General features: G+C 33.5%; 1 protein-coding gene and 1 pseudogene across 1 annotated transcript in view; both read right to left on the reverse strand.

The window, feature by feature from the left end:
- LOC149416907 (neurexin 1-like) overlaps positions 1–21,311 on the reverse strand; it is a 460,023-nt gene that overhangs the window by 218,734 nt on the left and 219,978 nt on the right. The window lies entirely within an intron of this gene.
- LOC149416908 (uncharacterized) lies at positions 12,100–13,040 on the reverse strand (annotated as a pseudogene).

A 21,311-nucleotide genomic window follows, 5' to 3' on the forward strand; every position in this document is an offset into this window, starting at 1 on the left:
TCATTTCTCCCCACAAATATTGTTACCTAGCCTATGACATAAGCTAGTCATTATGTTTTAGCTAGGCATCTCTCTGGCCATCCAAGTCTCTCAAACTAAGGGCAACTTTTTTTTTGTCAAAAAACCCCAAGGGAGGCATATAGAGGATCTTTTAACCCTGATGCTCCATTACCACGTCGCCTTTTTTTACGAGCGCGGGGGGAGGTGTCATATAACAGATTTTAGGCGCGAAGATCCTACAGTTGCTAGCCTGAGTAGCGGGAACTATCAGGTTGGTTGCTGGACCAAACGGAGTTGAAAACGCACAAAAGATCCGCTAGAGTTCCCCCCACCCCCGGCGACCAAGCGCCTCGTTCCTTCTTACGCCCCGACCTCTGACCTAGCTGGACGTGTGCGCGTTCCGGCCCCGCGTCCCCAATTTCGCACCGCACGGTCGAAAAGCATAATGTACGAGAATGGCGCGCTTTGAACATCGACAGGCTGGCACCGCTTGGTTGAAACACGGCGCTCAGCCCTACAATCAACAGGATGCCCCGAGGACTCCCATGCCCCGACCACGCCACGCTGTGAGTTTCTTACGCTTCCTATTACCCCTTGAATGTGTCCGCTAATAACCTAAATTCGTCCACGCTGCCTGTCGGTCTAGAGAGAGAGCTGTTAATTACTCCCCAGAGAGAGATTAGGGAACCCTTTGATGATAATTCCAGTTAGGATGTAACAACCTGTATTCTATTGTTGTTCACCCATGTAATGTCCATTTTGCCGCTCAAATACAATGTTGATTCATAAAAAACCTAACTTCTTTCATTTGGGGATAGCAGTCGTATGGGAGTGTTTTGTGTAGACGGTGGGATATGGATTCTTGAGCCTCGCGCTGACCCCGAACCCTGACTATGAGAGAGACGTCTCATGCCCCGCTCTGAGCTGGCCGAGGGAAAGTCAGGGCACCCCAGGTCCAACGCGCGACAGCAGTTATGATGACATATTGTATACCTAGGCCTTTTTTGGCTAACCATTTGGAAATAGTTGTACCAAACGCGATTTTGATACAAAAATAATAGTATTTAAAATAATAATTCCTGTAATTAATGAATAAATCGACTGCCGGGGGGGTCAAGCAATTCCAAAGGGATAAAAACAAAGCTTGACCCCTTCACCCTTTCTTTCCCCTTTGTGTACATACCCGCTTTTTGTTTCAGATTGAAGATAGAAGAAGAAGAAGACTTCCAAACAAACAACGCCCATATATTATCAACACGATGACTTCCTTGTAAATGACATTTCCTTGTTGGAAAATAAAAACAAATCACAAAGAATAACGCAAGAAGCTTTTGAAGAGCAAATTTCGAATGTAAGTTAAATAATTTTAGTAAGTTTCAGATACCTAAGTAACTTAGGTTAATTGTTTTATACATTACGATATATGTATTTTAGTAGTGGCAGCGTAGAATAGCCATCCTGTGACTGATATTATGATGATTATAGAAGTGGTTATTAGTTATGTAATCAATATGCAATTTAATTTTGTTTTCCAGGACTTACGCAATCATCTCCTATCAATCAATGAAGGGCAAGCACTTTTAATGCAGTTTTAGTCAAAGGGTCTGTTGGACGATTCTGCCAGACTGTGCAGTACTATTATAAGTAAGGAATTGCAGGGTAATCCAGATAGATCCATTACAAGCAAGAGATTTTATGAATTTGCTTTTCAAATCACCAAAGTCTTTAATAAAGAAAGCGCAGCTGTATATTTCACCCCATATGTGTGTTTTGGGCCTACCCAAAAAATTGCCGCTAAAGGTAAATTACTAGACACATACAGGCAGCGCCGAAAATAATTTGCCAAATCAGGAAACAAACATCTTTTACTATATTTAAAAAAAATTATAATAAAAAATGATAATATAAATGTGTGTATGATCAAACGTGTTTTCTTTTTTGAGGCTTTGCTGGTAGCTGGAAACAATATTTTGAGAGACGATTCTTAACAAAATAACTTTTATATGAATGAGGTTTTTAATAAGTACTTTCTAGTCTTACAAAACATAATATTTATTTATTTAGGTTTCATCTCTCAAAAGGGTTGTAATAAACTACCTGCAACTCAAAGTATTTAACCCATGATTTTGAATTATGGGTATAATCCTTCGAGTTGATGGTGGTTACATTTACACCCTGTATTGTTTTCAGCTAAACTGCAAAGCTGCACTTCCTATTTAATTTAGATAATCTAACCAAAAAGCTAAGCTACAGTACCTAAAGCTAGCTAGCAGTAGAGAGCTAAAACACCTATATCGGTAGGGCTATTCCAACCGATGTTTAGTTAATCAACCTAACCATTTTGTAATATTAACTAAATAATAAGGTTACTACATCTAAACAGTTAAGTTTTTCTAACCGAACACTACAAAATGGTTTAGGTATATCATTTTTAGTTTAGGTAACACAACTAAACACAAAGCTGTCTCAACCGATTAGTTTAGCTAGAATACCTGAATCGTTAAGCTGTCATAAATACAGTTTAGGTAACACAACTAATCACAAAGCTGTCTCAACCGATTGGTTTAGCTAGAATATCTGAATCGTTAAGCTGTCATAAATACAGTATAGGTAACACAACTAAACACAAAGCTGTCTCAACCGATTAGTTTAGCTAGAATATCTGAATCGTTAAGCTGTCATAAATACAGTTTAGGTAACACAACTAAACACAAAGCTGTCTCAACCGATTAGTTTAGCTAGAATATCTGAATCCTTAAGCTTTCATAAATAAACTGCTGTTTAGCAAACAGTAGCTAAAAGTTCGGCAGTCACCACAGCAACTAAACTGTTTAGTAGATAATTACTGAAAATTTGGTAAATCGTACCTAAACATTTCTTTCAGTGCATGTTTTCGTAGAACGAAGTAACCACACTTAGGACGGGTTGTTTCACAGAATTTGAACAAATCATAAAATTTTAAATTAATTTTCAAGTTCTTTGATTGTTCTACTCAAGTTTTGCTAAAAAATCATTCAACTTGCACTAAATTCATTTGGTGTGAGGATGATGAACCGTATTAACTTCGGCAATATACTACTTGAGTTCATAAACGGTTGCATTTGCAAAAATTTTTCAGAAAACATTATTTTGTGTTTTCACAAAACAGTCATAAAATATAAATTGCCAAATAAATATTATTCGCTTACAAAACCACACCGTTCTCGGAAAGCTAAGTTTGAAACTAATTCTGTATAATTTTCATTACGTATTTTTCGGAAAGGCATGCATGAATTTAATGAGCGTAAATACGCGATTAGTCTCGATTGTATCGGGTACAAAGTCCACGCTGGTCTGGGAGAAAATAGAGGAAAATAATGTCCCTAAAATTATTTAGTGTTTGATGGCTTCTGAAAAAGCCACTAAGAACCTATCATTACATTCTTTGTTATCTTTGATGAAGACATAATATCACAAGATTCCGGTTTTTGAAGGTATAGGCTTCACACGTGAAAAAAATACAATACCTCAATGAAAGCAGGGATATTCAAAGAACAGAGTTTCTTTTTTCAGTACAAAAATGCCACCCTTACATTTACTCATGTTAATTTTACGACAGCAGAAAATAAAACAAAAGAAAAAAACTATTCCGTAAAAAAATTTCGCTTACGAAATTCTCGATCATTGCAACTGTTTTCAGCTCATAATATCATTCATATTATGATGATCTACGAACGCTTTCAAATACATAAAAATTACAGAATGTAAGAACAAGTGTTGGTAACATGTAGTTGATATTTTAAAAATCAAAAATAATATTTCATAGAACACATTATAGGAGTATGACTTGTTATCATTGCTACAGTAGAATTAATTATTTTAATCATCTTTCCTAGTTTTTTGCCCTACGTAAATTACTATCGAATTACGTTTACGCTTTTAAATAGGATATTAAAAAGAAAAAACATATCGGTTATAAAACGAATTAACAGTGTTGCAGGTTACAGCCCCCATATTGTACGAGTTGATCAACCCTTGTATTCGGCAGCAATCACGTAGCGGGACTATCGCACGCAATATACTCATTGACGTTGTACCAAGGAACGCCATGAACAGCGCCGCACGCGATATAACCGAGTATTATTTTATTTTTACCATTACGGGAGGTATGTGTACTCAGTGGCCGTTTCACTTGCCAGTTTTTACACGAGACTTGTCAGAATCGATCGGGGAATTCGTATTTGTATGGGAAAATTACGTCAAAAAATAATATCCAGGAAATTTTTGTGACTGTGACGGGGTTTTTTTGGAAAATTTTAATTTTTGAACACATTTTTCCTCTTCTGGTACGAATGGAACTCGAAATCGGGACCTTACACTATCCTAGCACGAGCGCCAGCTCACATTAAAAAAGAATAATTTATATTGAAAACTGTTATTTCGTGTAAAATATATAATTGAAATACTACCTAATAAATGAAATAAAAAAAACAAAAACAGAAGAATAAATCCACTTTACTATGGAATTATGGCATCGACAACTCAGACTTGCCTAACTTTTGTACAATGTTTTTATAAACTTACAATGCATTTTTGTGTTTTTATGTCGCTCAAAAAAACTAATTTAATTTCAGTAAAATTTTATTCATAACAAAACATGAATATTTATATATATATAATCTTAATTTACATAAATGTTGTCTTAAACTTAATAAATTTTATTTTTAAAAATAACTTAACTTAAAAAATAAGTTAAATTAAGCCTCGTGAAATTTTCAAATGCTTTTAGTTCAGAAACTGTGTTTTAAGGACGGTTTGTTTCACATACTTTGAAAAATTCATCAATTTTTAAAGTTAAAATTCAAAAGTATGTGAAATTTTTTGAAAAAGAAAGAAGTTTCTTGAAGAAGATCTTGAAAGTTCTTGTGAATGAACTTGAATAAGACTTTCACAGAACTTGAATATTAACATTGAAATTTGATGAATTGCGATCCTTAGTAAATAATAATAATTTGATGAAGTTGGCATGAACCGATAAAAGATAAAATAGCATTCTCGTCATCCACAAATGCCATCGTGATTCCAACGTATTCAAATTGCAGAGTTTTCAGTTTCAAATGGAAATAGAATTCCACCTATATCCGGCCAATCGGTTTCTGGAACCCGGTAAATTCAAAATTCGTTCGCAAGGCTTCATTGCTTTTCCATTTTAATATTGCAACAGAACGAATATGAAAATCATTAATGATTCCATATGGTTGGATACACACAATTGAAATGTGAAAAATCCAATTAAAAAATCAAATTTACAAGCGTTCAATGGAGTATAAGGCATAATATACTGGCAAGTGAAATTATTGGTCAATTTGATGGTCCAATTTTTATGTACGCTTTTAAAAATCATCGCTGGTAATTGAGGTTTTAATACGGAAAAAGCTTTCGAATTTACGTGATTTATGCTTCAGTGATAGAGTGGATACAAATTTAATGAATTGTTGAAATAATTTTTTTTAAAGCTTTTTGTAAAATATGTTGTTTTTTTCTACGGAAAATATGTTTTTTATTTACCGGATCGTTAATTTAATTTTAATAAGGGTATTTTCAGTAAACTTTTGGATAATAATTCCCGAAGGCCAATTAAAAATGTGTAATAACATAATTATTCATGAACTCGCTTGTACCGCCCCTAATAAAATGTATTAAATTATTCAGAATTATAGGCATTAACAATAGGGCATTAATGGCATTATTATAAAATCGTTACTTGTAAAAAGCATCAATTTTACTGATTTTGATCATTTTTCATATTGACATTACTGTTGTTTTATAGACTGTTTTCCACTTTAACTTACTACTGTTAATTAATGTAGTATTCATCTACTTGCTGATAGTGGGTCTCATTAAAAAATTCAATTCATTTTGATCACTTTAATAAAATTTTCTGTAAGCCTGTAAAAAGTATTTTATAATGCCGTGGATATTCATTGATCAGATTCAGATCAAATATCCTTATAAGTATTTTAGTAAAAAATGTATAAGATCTTTGTTGTAACTCCGGGTTTGTCTAACAAATTCTTTAAACAATTTTAAATAAATTTTGGTGTCAACAAAACGCTTTTGACTTTGTAGTGATAGACAACAATGAACTCTGATGGCTTTTTTAGCAGGACGTAGAAATTATTCTTGATACCTGAGGTTGCAATAGTTTTTTATTATAATTTCAATCTCTGCACTATCGACAGTTACAAACGTGTCATCAATGAGTAACCTCTTAAACTAATCTCTAGGATATCACAATTTTAGATAGTTACTAAACGAGTTAAATTAAGTTATTACTAAATACTTGAACAAATAATTTATTTTCCGTACTTTTCGGTTTTAAAATTTGACCTCAGAGCTTGTCGTGACTGATATCTGTAACGTGGAGTTAACCGAGAAATGGAGCGAGTAAAATCCATAATTTGATGACAGATACGACTTTGAACTTAACCTTAGCTTTTTATGAAAGCTTTGAACTTTCACAAATAAATTAATAGTCAGACACTTTCAAGTTGCTATTTACATGAGTTGGTTTCAAAATTATTGGTTTTGAAAAATGTCGGTTATTTTGATGAAATAAGGATGTATATAAAGTGATTTATTATCATTAAAAAATGCTTACGTTAAACACGAAAAGCTGATAATAGAAATAATGGTTAATGCTGGCAATTGAGTTTCGGAAGGATATAAATATTTGAGTAACTACGTTCATACTGAAAGAACTGTAAGGTTAAGAAATTACAAATTTTCTTGTTGAAATACGAGTAGGTTTATTCAAACAAGTGAGTTCGATGGTATTTTTAATAAAGTAAAAATGTAATTTGTGGTGGGTGATTTCAAAATATACCTACATTAGGGGCCAAAATATATAAATAAATGTGTTTTAAATTTTGAATAACTGATAAACAACCATTTTTGTTTGGTTAACGGTGATTTAAAACAATTTTTTTAGTAGGAGCGAAGTTTCTAGATTTAAAAGCTAATATAGTATGGATGATCTACAATCTCTCGTGTCTAGGTGAACAAAGTATGTAGGAAGAATAAGTTAATGATGAATGTAAGTAAGTCTAAAGTAATAGTGTTTGAAAGAGAGAGTACGAAAACAGTTTGCAATATAGTTGTGAATGAGGAATATTTGGATCAGGTGGATGAGTTTATGTATTTAGGAAGTATGTTTACGAGAGATGGCTGACAGAGCTAATAAAAAATTGTCCAAAGAAGCGAAGCTAGCAGTCCACAATGGAGTGCTGGTTCCTACCCTGATGTACGGAAGTGAGGCATGGAACTGGCAGAGAAAGAATGAAAGTAGACTGAATGCTGTAAAAATGAGATCCCTGAGGCGTATGTGTGGTAAAACCATTTATGATTGTGTGGGAAATGTGGAGATACGCAAATAGTGCAAGGCTGATGTAAGTTTAATTAGTAAGATCACACTTAGATGGTATGGGCATGTAGAGCGAAGAAAGGAGTGTAAGGAGAATATACGGTGCAAATGTGAATGGTAGCAAAAGTCGGGGATGCCCGAGGAAGACATGGCACGACCAAGTGAATCAGATACTTTAGTCGGGCCATGTCAAGAGTCAAAATAATAGAAGAGTATGTATGAGACGATGTATGAATGTGAATGAGGCAAGGAGTGTGTGCCAAGACCGAGTTGTTTGGCGGTCCGTCCTCTCTGCCTACCCCTTCGGAGAAACGGCGTGATGGTTAGTTAGTTAGTTAGTTAAATTGAAAACATTTTTGCTCATACTAGAAAAGTGCTCAAACTGTTAGCTCAGTCGTAAAGGCATAACATTTTCATTTTAGAATTTCTTGGTTAATGCACCTATTAATGAGATATGAAACGTTGAAAAATCCAAGTAACTATTAAAAGAAACGTAATATTAATCATTTTGTACATTTATTTAGAAACCAAGTATTTACACTTAAACACTTCCATTTTTATTCACATTTCAAAAGAATGAATTAATATTATAAATTCATTGTGCCAAATAATATGAAATACCTACGACAGTAATAAATGAATTTCAAACATTTCATCGTTTCACAGGGCGTTATACCTCCCATTATATCTCAAGATTAACTTATACGATGTTACACAAAGATAACTGGTACAGTAGCCGTCATAAATTCAGTGACAAGATTTTGTGACCTACGTTTATGTGACAGCAAATTGCTCCAACATTTTGATAACAGACTTGTGCCGATAAAGCGGCCGTTACTGTTACGAATATCTATAACGGAGCAATCTTAAATGGAATTGCATAATGTAATAACTTGGAGGCGGGGTTCACGATGATTGGGACCCTGAGGATCGGGCCTTATTTTGAAAAACTCGCATAAAATATCTAGTTATTATAATAAATTCTTTACTCGTAAAATTAAAACTCTTTTCAGGGCTTAACGGCCCTCCTCATATCAACCATAAATGTTTTGTAAAGTTTTAAGAAGTTTGAGTTTCTGTCAAATTTTGTCGCTGGTGTTGGAATCGTTAAATTCTTCGTAATCGTATTTTTAACACATTAATCTTTCAGGATGAAGCACCTTGCCATTTTGCAACAGTCGTTTGCGATTATCTCAAATGATCACAATTCCCCTGCTTTTACGGTCGTTGAATTGGTCGTTAAGACGTTAATTGTACTAGCACGTTCACCTGATTAACATTCTTTGATTCTTTTCTCTGAGAAAAAATACTTCATGTTGCGTTCACAATGAGGGTAAAAGGGCTCTCGGCGATTTTTTCTCCCTAACGATCTATAAAAGGTGTCAATAATTGGAATAAACGGACGCCGGAAGATTTGTATTCCTTATATAAACAAGGCATTTATGTAAATGTTATGATTCTACGTTCGGTGAAAAATCTGGAGCATTCCAAAATTCCATGAAATTTCAGCATGTCGTTGGGGCTTGTACGCAACGATATTTTAAAACCTGAAAGGTTAAAAATCTACAAAAAATCTATGAAAAGAGTTAGTGACTGAAGGGAGATTTATTAGTAATACGAATTTGTTGGTCTAGCAACACCAAGAAAATTTATTAAAGCCCTCCTAAAATTTCCTTTTAGTCGTCAAAACAATACATACACAAATAGAATGATTAAAAACGAAACCACGAAAACACGATAAGGATATGAAAAGTTTTGTTTAATGCTAGTAAGACAAAATTTATCTAACTTCTTTCGGTTTATATCTTCAGTGACTGATAGACAACGCCCTAGTAAGAGATTAACATTCAGAATCAAAATGTAGCTTGAAATAATTATAGCCGTATTACCCTTTACGCTTCTCCCCTTACGAAATATTTAACCTCGCAAAATTCCATAACTTGGGATTACCTGAATCTGGGTATGAAATTCTTGCGCGGACTCACATATAGAAATACTAGTAAATACAGGCAATGTATCTACTCGGGATCTGACATCTTAGATGTTTTTCTACATAAATTATAAAAAAGCTTTTGACATTTTGAAAAATGCTAACATGTAATCAAAAGAGACGATTCAATTCAACCGTTACCGCAGTGCGTACAATTCAATTCCCACCAAATGTATTAAATACCACAGCAGTAAAGAGGCAGTCGTCAATCATGGGGTTTCCCAAGATTGCGTCTGAAACTTTACTCGTAAGCTTTACTCGCCGGGCGATGTAGGCACTGTAGGTAGGCAGTAAAACTACATTCCACGCAATCCTGAAAGGCGATTTCGATTCTACTGAGGGATAAGGACTTGTCCTTAAGCTTAAAATTAATGATTTTTCACTGTCATCAAAAAATAATAAAAAATTATACTGTACTATAATTGTACTCAGTCGTTTGTCTGAATTCTTCACATAACTTATTCAAAATTTTAAAATTGACACATAATTTCAAATCAAATTTCAGTTCACGTTTGTGTTTTTCACGCAGAAATAACTAAAGTAGTACGTCACAAACAACCGAAATTAGTAGGTATGTTTGACTAAGCTTCTAAAAATCATAAGATATTATAATTCCTATTTTGAATAGAATATTTAAATAATAATACTACGAATTAATTAGTTAATTAACAAATATTAAATTAACTAATTAAGCTACTGGCATCATACCTAGCTCTCTCATTAAAAATTTAGGCGTATTAGATCTATCAAAAATTTTGTAAAAAAAAAAGAAAAAATCAGTCATTTTAAATACATGTATGATAACGAAAGATTTTTCAAATATTTATCTTGAGGGATCAGTAGGATTTATAGGCCCTGTTAGGAGTTCTACCGAGCCAAACCCTCTGATATGAAAATATCTGGAGTCGGTGAATTATTTTCCCAATTGATCTCTGGTGAGTTGACGTGTTGTTCTTATATTGTTTTGTATTTATTTTGCTTATATAATGCACTTGCATAATCTTGATGGACTAGATGATCATTTGTGGAAACGTGTGTAGGAGGGCTTAGTTTTTCCTACGCGGAAGATTTAACCCGGACATAAAATCGGAAAACTACAAAAAAAAGTTACCTACTTTATGGCTGACATAAAATATATTTCAATCGAGCAATTCCATTTTTCAAAATGACATTTAAAGTCATAGTCAATTAGTTTTCATCGATTATGAATATTTTCACGCAGGAATAACGCACGTCAAAGACATATATTGGCATATTTTATATTAAACAAAAAAATTAATAAAAAATTAAAAAAATGGATTCGTGTCTTAATTTTCAGCAGTTAATTTAAGTGAAATTTAAAACCACACAGCTCATGAGAAAAATTTCGTTGACAGTAGTTTAACTGACCTGCAAAGTCCAGAAATAAAATTTTGCAATTTTCATGACGCTATTAGTGTCCGGTTTCCACCCAGCTGGTGTCGTAGGTTAACGACTGCTACGTAAGTCTTTCATCATTAAGGATAAACGTAAGAGTATTTCAAATAGTATTTATTAATCGTAAACCGGGGAAAATTTGTCATCGTTTAACCCGTCCAGCGTTTTAGGGTCATATATGACCAGGCGTCCATATTTTATAAAAGTAGTAAAAATTTTTTCTATCTTGCGGAAATACTATTTTTTGAAGTTAGAAAGATAAATAATAACTATTTCCAGTTTACCTCAAATATTTATACTGGGATCCATGAATAAAATCCTAAAAATAGTCAAAATAAATAATTCATGTACAGAGCCGCTATAGCAACAATCAGTTGAACATTTTTTATTAAATGAACGAGATAAAAATAAATTTTAAAATAGTTTTCTTACAAATTCTCCAAACAAAACGAATGTGTTTTCAAATTTTTTTTCTCGTTTGAAATTAAAATTTTATTATTTAGGAATGATAATGTTTGTTTTAAGTGTATAAACCGGAAAGATAATTAAATCTTGTTTCTAAAACTTATTTAAGAAACAGGTTCTACTTAAGAGTTAAACGCACAACGGGTAATGGGTGATAAAATTAGAACCTTTAAAAGAGTGCATTTTAAGGAAAACGGGTAGTCAAGGGATTATGTCTAATTTGAAAATTAAATTCCATATTTTTTAATTAATGAAGACAATATTAGCGATTCTTAAACAAAAATTTGTAACAGAAAAAAGATACGGTAGCATTTTCTGTTTCAAATTTTTGCTTAAGAATTGCTAATATTGTCTTTAATAATTAAATATTACAATTTGAGGTTTAAAATAAATATTCATAATTTTTAATATGAAAATGTACTTCCCAGGTGGCAGGTTAAAATGATTCTTAAAACAGCTCCATAAATTTTAAATTTCGAACTTTTTAATAAAGGAGGAAAGAAGGAAAGTAAATTCTCTTGATAGACTGTTAATTCAAGATTTGACATTAAATTAAGAAATTTGTAATGAAACGGCACAGCTGATTTATCGCTGAACTTGTATGCCCGTGGTGAAATATGGAACTACAGCTGTTATCGTAGATAAATATAGGGTAGTTCCGGGGGAGATGGCCCTAGTAACTTTATGACTCTATTGTGAAGGAATTGTGATGAATAAAACATTTAATCACTATAGAACATAAACTTTATTTATTAATCTTATCAAATATTAACGATAAATCACTTCAACTAATGAAAACAATATAATTTTAAACTTTAAAAAAAAACTAGGACTGGCCATCTCTCCCAGAGTGTCCGGGAGTGATGGCCATAGTGGTTGGGGGGAGATGGCCAGTACTTTTTTTGCCTTTTCCTTTGCCCTTATGACATTTTAACTCCATTCTTTTCTTATTGCCGCAATAAGAACACATGTCCTCAAACTCGGTGCAATTTTCATGCACCCAAAGCATGCAAATATTGCATTGTATCCAATCTTCAACTAATTGTGTCCTATAATAATTATCACCGCAACCTCTGCAATTATCTTTTTCTCTATCTTCAGATTCACTTTCAGAGGTATCGTTGAAAACGATGGGAATTTCTTCACAACTGCTATCAGACAACTTACGAATTGCCTTTCGTTTCTTAACAATATTTTTTTTCTTAGGTCTTTCAGTCTTAATTTCCGTTTTTATTATTTTAGTTTTTTTTATCTTTCTTCCCTTTTTTCCTTTTCATTTTCTTTCATTTTTCGTTTTTCCATATGCTCTTCAGATGTCAAGAGAATGCTTACTTGTTTGGCTCGTTTCCGAACCTGGTATAGTTTTACAGGCAGTGGAGATACTTCGTTCAGTAATCTAGTCGGTGTTGATTGGTCCACAGTCTGAAAGGATGTACTTGGGCCTGAATCTGAAATTGATTGGACCTGCGCTGCATGTTCGATGTTTCTTTCAATAGGTTGCTCGATGTTCTCACTAAATGCGTACTCTGGAATGGCTCCTGGATTTAATGGAAAAACTCCTGCTGCCCTGAATCCTGATATTGCATTTCCACTTGTCGCTGATTTTCCCCAGGCTTGGTTTAATAAGAAGCCAAATTGTTGTCTTGTTAGACGGCGTCCAGGATGCTGTTTCATCCATAACCTGCAGGATTCGTAGAAGAAAGTTTTCACAGACTTGAACACAGCCACATCCAGTGGCTGTAGATAGTGGGATGTGTGTGATGGCATTGTCAGTAAAATGATGTCATTATCATTAGCAAACTAAAGCATTTTAACTGAGTTGCAGTGTGTAGAATGACCGTCCAGCAAAAGAAGCACTTTGCCATCTGGTTTTCGAGGAAAGAAATGCGATTTAATCCATTCTAGAAATATGTCGGAGGTTATATAGGCAGATTTTTGTGACATATAAACCACTGAACCTGGAGGCAGTCCATCTTCAAATTAAGGTTTCTTCCTTTGCCCTTTCAGAATACATGCAGGAGGTATAAAATTACCTTCAGCATTGCAGCAACCAATTACCGTGATCGTTTCTCCCTTTTCTGTAGATGTTGACATAGCTACAGCTTTGGAGCCTCTTTCAGCAAAATGTGACCTGGTCGATTATTCAATTGCAACCCAGACTCGTCCATGTTGTAAATATGGCCAGGTTTATTTATTAGGTCATTATCACTGAGAATCCTCTCAAGCATTTCAAAACAGGCGTTTACTTCTGCTTTATTCATCCCTTGACTTCTAACATATGACACCCCTTCTGATTTCCTCAATGAAATATTGGAATTCCTTCTCAAAAACAATTGAACCCAATCATAGCCTGCCTTCTCAGATTTAATATTGAATCTGTGTTTAATTCCTAATTGCTCAGCATACTTGAATGAAATTCTTCTTAAATCATCGATAGTCAATGGAAAGCCTCTCGATTGCATGTCTTTTATATGCTTGCTCAGTCTTTTTTCGTTATCTGCACCAAAGGTTGATGATGGTCCCATAGATCCCTTTGTGTAGTTGTTTTGTTTTAACCTTCTTTCTAGTGTTTTTCTTGGGATATGGTAGATAAAAGAGGCCCTATAAACAGTCATCCCTCCACTTTGTACTTCTCCATAGCATTTTTTAAGTCTTCTTGGCTCCAGGCACCTCGTCCAGCAGCTGCCTTCCGTATGTATTGGTTAGGCATCCGTAGAAAATATTAAATATTAAAAATAAATTAAAATTAGAACATTAAATTTTATGGCTATCTCTCCCGTAAATACTATGGCCATCTTTGCCGATTGTCCGGGTGAGATGGCCACATGACATAATAAAAGCAACTTCTCAGTTTATTAGTTAATTTTGAGGTTAGAACACGAGAAAGTTTTTTAATTCACAAAGATATCACGAAAACGGGCAAAACTTTGAAAACTTTAACGTAAGTATGTTAATATCTTAACCCCTTAGTTTAAATCGAACGTGTTATTAAAAAACAATGTCAAATTACTCACCTTTCCATAATTTTTACGCACAAAACTCCGCTAATACTTGTTGCCCGTGCCGAAACGAAGCGAACTAAGTTAAAAGTAGCGCCATCTATGAATTATTCCTAGAACTTTTTTCTATTGGCCATCTCTCCCGTACGGCCATCTCCCCCGGAATTACCCTAATAGCGGAGAACAATAAAGTAACAACAAACCACTTTTTAAAATAAAAATTCGTTGTATGTCGCGGTTAAAAAATAGTTTCTTCACAAAAGTAATACCTAATACAGGTGTTCTTATCTGGCTCAGTGCAAACTCTTGTGTCTTTAGATGAATACCATTCATCATTCCAAAGTAACCAAAGTTCCAGTACAAATATTCATAAAAAGTATTCATCATCATAACTTTATACGAGTAGAAGCGTAGTTCTGACATTTTATTATGCTGTCTTTCTTTTTTACCCACTGTTTACAGACGTAGACTGCATGGTAGATTTAACCTTGTCGTAAAGTCTGTCGCTCACGGATCCTGCTTTGAAAATTTTTTAAAGAGGAATTCTGATTAAAATAATGACCAATCACTTTCTCTTAATATTTCTAAATTGAAGTTTTGTCAATGCAATCTGATATACAAAAAAAGAACATGTGTTAAAGTAGAGTTGAAAATTATATCATTTAGATCCCATAAAAATACGAGTAAAGACAGAGAAGTCATCGACAAAAGCCAGATGGTTAAATTTATATCCATAAGTCTTAGCTATCTCATCATTCATAATATCTATTTTCTTCGAAGATTTCACTAGCGTGTAAACTGAGCTCGTTTTGATATTTTTTTTGAAGAGAATTCTCTAAAATAACGAAAAGATAATCCATCTAAATCATCACATATCGGAAGCTATTCAATATTTTTTAAAGACTTTAAAGAATTTAATTATCTGTTAAAATACCAAAACTATGCCTTTTAGACGGCACTTACAATTGAACAAATTAATATTGAATTTTGAATCCTAGGCGTAAGGTTGGAAATAGTGCCGCTTAAGTCACGTAAGTTGGACACTTGCGGCAATATGCAGGTGAATAAATGAAGAGCTGTAGTGCCACACAATTTGCTGTGCGCTGTTTACAGGGACCATCGGTCCAGCTCGTCATCACTACGTCGTCGGTCAACTAACGGTATGCGCGGCACAAAATTAGATTATAACATGCCAACACGTATTTTGGTGAATAAAAACATTATTCGATTACTGGTTTTACCGGCTGCCGGTTCTGAAAATGGCATTTACGAAACACTGTCCCAAATGTATAAAAAGTCATGTGTCGTTTCCACTGCACCAAGAATACCTACATTGTTTGCTGGTGTTATGAATGCAATAAAGTTAACCCGAGCTTCGTTAAGCCTAATTCTTACCGAGAAAATGGAACTTTTTCCGTATTTGCGAGTTTCATGACTTTTATAACTTTTACGAGTAGTGACATTTGTTAAAATCCAATTGGGCGGTGACAGTCCAACGGACTAATGGAAGTCTCTAGGACAGGGGTTGATTACCAAAGGCTTTTGAGCTAAAATAAACTTTTAAAGCGTTGTTTTAGCAAAAAATAAATAACGATTATAAAGCAGAAATACTGTTCCTTCATCCAATAAAAACTATCGAACGGTGTCTTCTACACGGAGAAAAGTGAGGACGGATGATTTAACAAAATACTTTTAAATATGTGACTGCATGCTCATTTTCTAATAAAATACTAATCATTCAGAATATACCTGATCAGGTAGTTTTGTCCTAAGGGAATGCTAAAACATAACTTTTAAGAACACGTGTTCCAACTGAAAAATATACTAGTGCTTTACTGATAGTTTGTTATGAAATCTGTTAGTTTATTCGTTAAAGACCTGCAGTCCGTTTTTAACAGGAAAAGAAATAATATTTTCTGTCAGTAAGTTTTCTCCGTATAGAACATCAGGCGCCGTCGTATTTGCTTAAGATTTTAGCGATTTGAAAGAAAACCGTTGTCATTCAGTTAGGTAAAAACTTAGAACTCCCAGGGTCCAGACATGCCAACGAAATTGATTATCTGTTCAAGAAAAATTGTTAGTTAGTCACCTTTAGCACAAGGACACTCTCACAACCCACAACTAACTTAAATAGGTTATAGGATAGATGAAACGTTTTGACGAAATGTGTTGTCATACCCAAAAGAGTAGATTTCTTAGGGTGACGAAATATATTAACTACTAACTGACAGGTACCCGGCGTTGCTTGGCGATTTATAAATGGTTTGGGGTAAAGTTTTGAGATTGTGAATTTTACTGAAAACTGGGACTATTTTAAGGTGGAAGTAATATTATTCAAAATAATTGAAATTGTTTACTTTAATTGTTAGTTTTTGTTTAACTTGATCTTGCCATGTCTTCCTCGGGCATCCCCGACTTCCACCATTCGCTTCTGTGTGCTACGTTTTTACTATTAAAAAAACTACCTTTTATCAACTATTAACACTCCTGACACTAACGAAAACAAACTTAGAAATTTTCAACGAAATCGGTCCAGTAGTTTGAGTATAGACTATAGGGGGAAAAAAAATGAACATTCATTTTTCTATAATAGAAAACCTCAGTCTACCTATAGAAACTATAAATTACAACCACTGATGAAAGAATTTAAATGATTGAAATTCTCAAATAGAAGACTTATTTCGCACTTGACTTTTTTTTGTAATTTTTAATTTAATTGTGACAGCCCTGATTTATTGAGAGTTAAACCAACCAACTAGAACAACTCGATCAAAAACTCTTTTTAATTGCAAAAACAATATCAAGACTGAGTGATTTGGATGCTCACTTGTACAAGTACCTAGATTGTATGCAGTTGGAAATACTTTTGCCGAAATGATAGTAGTATTCAACTGCACTAAATATAGTTGCAAGAAGGCTATAATAACATACCTCAATCATGATAATAATGAAGTTTATTGTGAATTGGTTCTATGTAATTTTATCAGAATATTTAACATCACGATTCTGTTCCACTAAATTATTATGTATAGTAATCACATGTTTGTAAAAACTGAATAACACATACAGATATAGTAAAATATAAATAAACACATACTTAAAATAATTGAATTACCTTCGTTATGATGGTAAACCAACCATTGGGATTTATATATCTCAATGAAAAAAATATCGTTTTTGACATTTGTTTTTCATTTAATTTGGTTACCAACTAGATAAAGTCGGAATTTTGCCCATTCCTTCAAATGATTCCGCACCACTATCTAGCATTTAAAACAGCCGTGCTAAAACCATTAGGGCCGACCTAAAGAGCGGGCATTAAGAGGATTTGCGGCCGGCGGTGTGGAAAGGGTTAAGGCAATTTTTTCGGCCGACAAGGGAGTAACAGATTTTTCCGCCTGTCTGGCTATTAACCCCGTGAGTGATGATGATTTTATAATTATTTTTATTTCTTTTTGACTTTTAGGCGGTATTATTTTTTGGCTATACTGGTATGTTAGGCTGCTTTTAAAAAAAAGAAATTTAACTCTACGATACTGTAGTTATTTGTGCAAACATGCAAACCTTTTTTCTGAATTAGTCTATTGTAAATATTGTTATATACCCAACCTCTTGTGTAGTATAACTAGCGGAAAATGAAAGGTCAATTAGCGGTTCTTTACCGTACCTACACTGAGTTATGTTGACTTTTTAGACACCGATTTTTGAAACTTATATTTTAGGTTTCTTTAATGTTTAAAGTATTAATAAATTATTTCCTAGTTGGGAATGGGGAATTCGAAATTCGACTTCACTGATGTTTTGGCACGTGGTAAAAAATATTCTTTATTTATTTTATTTGGAACATTAACAAGATGATAACATTTTATACATTAAAAATAGGATATAACCCAACAATAAATGCTCACACCATATAAACATAATACCTACATGTCTTTAGCAACACGCTACTCGATTAAACGGGCCGCACGCGTGACCCTGGAAAATACGAGTTGTACGGTAAAAAATCACGAATTTTCCTATGTTTTTTTCAGGTCGGAGACGTAAATCAGTCCCCGACGCAGGCGCGACATAACCCGGCGACGCAATTGTCGCCAGTCGCAAGCTTGCGCGGCGTGTGGCATTTGTAGACACGCGCCTTGTGGAGTGATCCCGACAATTCCAGAAGCTATGGAAGGTCGGCGCGCTTTTGCCGTACAACTTAAAGTTTCCAGACTGATGTGTGTGACCCGTATTATTTAGTAGCGTGTACATGCATATATAAATATACAAAAAATATAGGTAATAATCTTACAAACAGTTTACTAGTTGTACGGCTAGGAGGCAAAAATTAAATACACATGCAATTATCATAGATTAATAAAAGATATAATACAAAAAAGTAAAACCGTATAGTTAAATACCTAATAATAATAAAAAAATACAAATTTTTAACGTGATGAAATTTTTCATTTCCAATTTTTTTTAATAAGCTAAGTTATTTAGTAGGAACAGTTTTTTTATTATCATAAGGGGACATAAACAACACAGTCAAAGGATCCTGAAGTGCCCAACAAAAATCTTAATTAATTTTGTTTTACTATACAGATTACAATATCTTAAACGTACTTGCAAGGCTGTAAGAAAGTAAAAACTTTTTTTAGCATGTTTGTAGAAGGCTGCATTTTATTTTTATTTATATATAAAAATATTATAGTTAAAAGGCCCGAAAATCCTTACTAAGGGTAATCATGAAAAAACCTTTTAGGTACCACAGCGATTCACTATTTGAAGAGTTACGAGTTCTAGATGTCAGACAATTATACACGAGGAAAATAATTTCGAACACTCATAGAAAACGTCATCTCTACCCATCTATCGACCACGACACCCGACACTCACGAAGAAATCCAATCGTACCACCTACAACCAAAACTTCACTCGCTCAAAGACAATTTCCATTCCTAGGCCCAAAAACTAGACAACTTTATACCTGATGCTTGGAAAAAGGAAAGCATAGGTGCTCTTCGTAAATCGATCACTGTCTGGCTTCACCAATTAGGGAGAAAAGAGTGTGAACTCACACTTTTCAAAAAAATAAAACAAACAAAATATCAAACACATTAAGGACGGGTTGTTTCGGAGAATTTGAACAATTCTTCAAATTTCAAAGTCAATTTTCAGATTCTGTGAAAGATTTTTTCAAGTTCTGTTTTTATTTTAGTTCTGTCAAGCAACTACCCTATGCTGATATAATAACAGAACTTGAATAGGACTTTCACAGAATCCGGAAATCAACGTTGAAATTTGATGAATTGTTCAAATTCTCCGAAACAACCCGTCCTAAGAAAACAAGAAAATAAACAAAACTAAACAAACCAAAAAGCAAGTTAACATCAGTTAACTTTATAACTTTTTGCTTTTAATCATGTATAATTATATTTTTTTATGTATCATTATTTTTTAGTTATATATATTTTTTAGTTATATATATTATATTACTCTTTTATTTCCTTTTTTGTTTTTTTTTCTTACAAAATATGTATGCGTGCATGAATACTAATTCAATTTTGACTGTCCTAAAACGGGAATTCCTCCTAGTTGGGCAGTCAAGTATTTTTTATGTATATGTACAAGTGTCATTTAAAAAAAAAAAAATTAAATGTCAAAAACCTACTTCAAATACTTTCTCCATACAAGTAATTTTAGTGATCAATTAAAATTTTGCAAAATTATAGTTATACTTACTATTATAATGTAGGCTCAGCGGGTCGAACAATAAAGCTATAAAGCGGCATAACGACGACAAATTTCACGTTTACGGCGCGTTCTAACGGCTATTTTCGTTAGAAAACCAGTTACGAACCTACGGATGCCATTAAGGCTAAACCATTTGACGACGGAACTATTAAAAGTTGAATATTATGTTTGCTTTTATTAATCAATCAAATGGGTGACAAGGGCTTCTCAAGCGATCGATTGATTAAATACTTAACCAAAACTCAAACAAAATGGCAATCAACCATTAACTCGATTATAAAATATTCATGGTGGTGAAGTGAAAATTTGTTTATTTATTTATTGAAGGCATTAATACTAAATGTGACATTACGTGCGTATGAATTTATTCCATAAAAGTTCATTTTAATGGAAAACTGAAACATGATTGAGTGTTGTTTACTATATTTTATTATCTTGTCTTGAAAACGTCACTGAAAATACCAACAGACAGTGGAAAACACTACAAAATACTCTAAACTGACTTGCACCATACAGAAAACGCGTTTTTATGATAAACTTGTTTTATTATTTTAAGGCATTAAAAAAAACCCGTAACATTTCCGGGTTGCAAAGAAAAACCTCACCCTATTTCCTATCTGAAAAGCAGAAATTTTTACTTCTGCGATGTATACTTACAAACTACAAACTGGTAACAAATGTAAATATTGCATTCTATAAAATTAAATAGAAATAAGCAAAAACATACGTATTTTCGATCTCTAGTGTGGACATAAATCATTCGCTAATAATGTGGAGAAAGACACGTTGCAAATGAAAACCTATAAAAACATTAAGTACCTTATCACTGAGAGTAGTTAGGCAAGAGAACATTTATTTGACATTTTTGTATAATTTTTATAACAGTTTCAATGATTTCAGTAAGATCCACGTCTAAAGTCAAAGGAGGAGAACGTATAGAAGAAGATTATTGCATGTGATGTTGTAGCGCGCATTCGATGGTATCATTATTACACAACACCATAGGGCGCTCTATAAATCCTTGTGTTACACTACTAAAATCATGGCTGATTGTTAGAAAAATGCTGACATATTTGTCGAAGAGAACCATTGCAGTTTTTAAATAAGACGACTAAGGATCAATCTGAATAGCAGAAAAATTAATGTTTTTTTTTTCAACGAAAATTTCCCTCAGTGCTTATGAGATCTTTATGGATGTTGTATGGAGGGTATTTTTAGGGAAAGCAATAAAAGGGAGTTCTAGAAAGGAAAAAGGTATGAGGGGTGGGTAGGAATCTAGGGATCAGTATATCCAGTAGTG

The sequence above is a fragment of the Hesperophylax consimilis genome, chromosome 16, assembly GCF_061612785.1.
Source record: "Hesperophylax consimilis isolate HC1 chromosome 16, BYU_Hcon_1.0, whole genome shotgun sequence".
Classification (NCBI taxonomy): domain Eukaryota; kingdom Metazoa; phylum Arthropoda; class Insecta; order Trichoptera; family Limnephilidae; genus Hesperophylax; species Hesperophylax consimilis.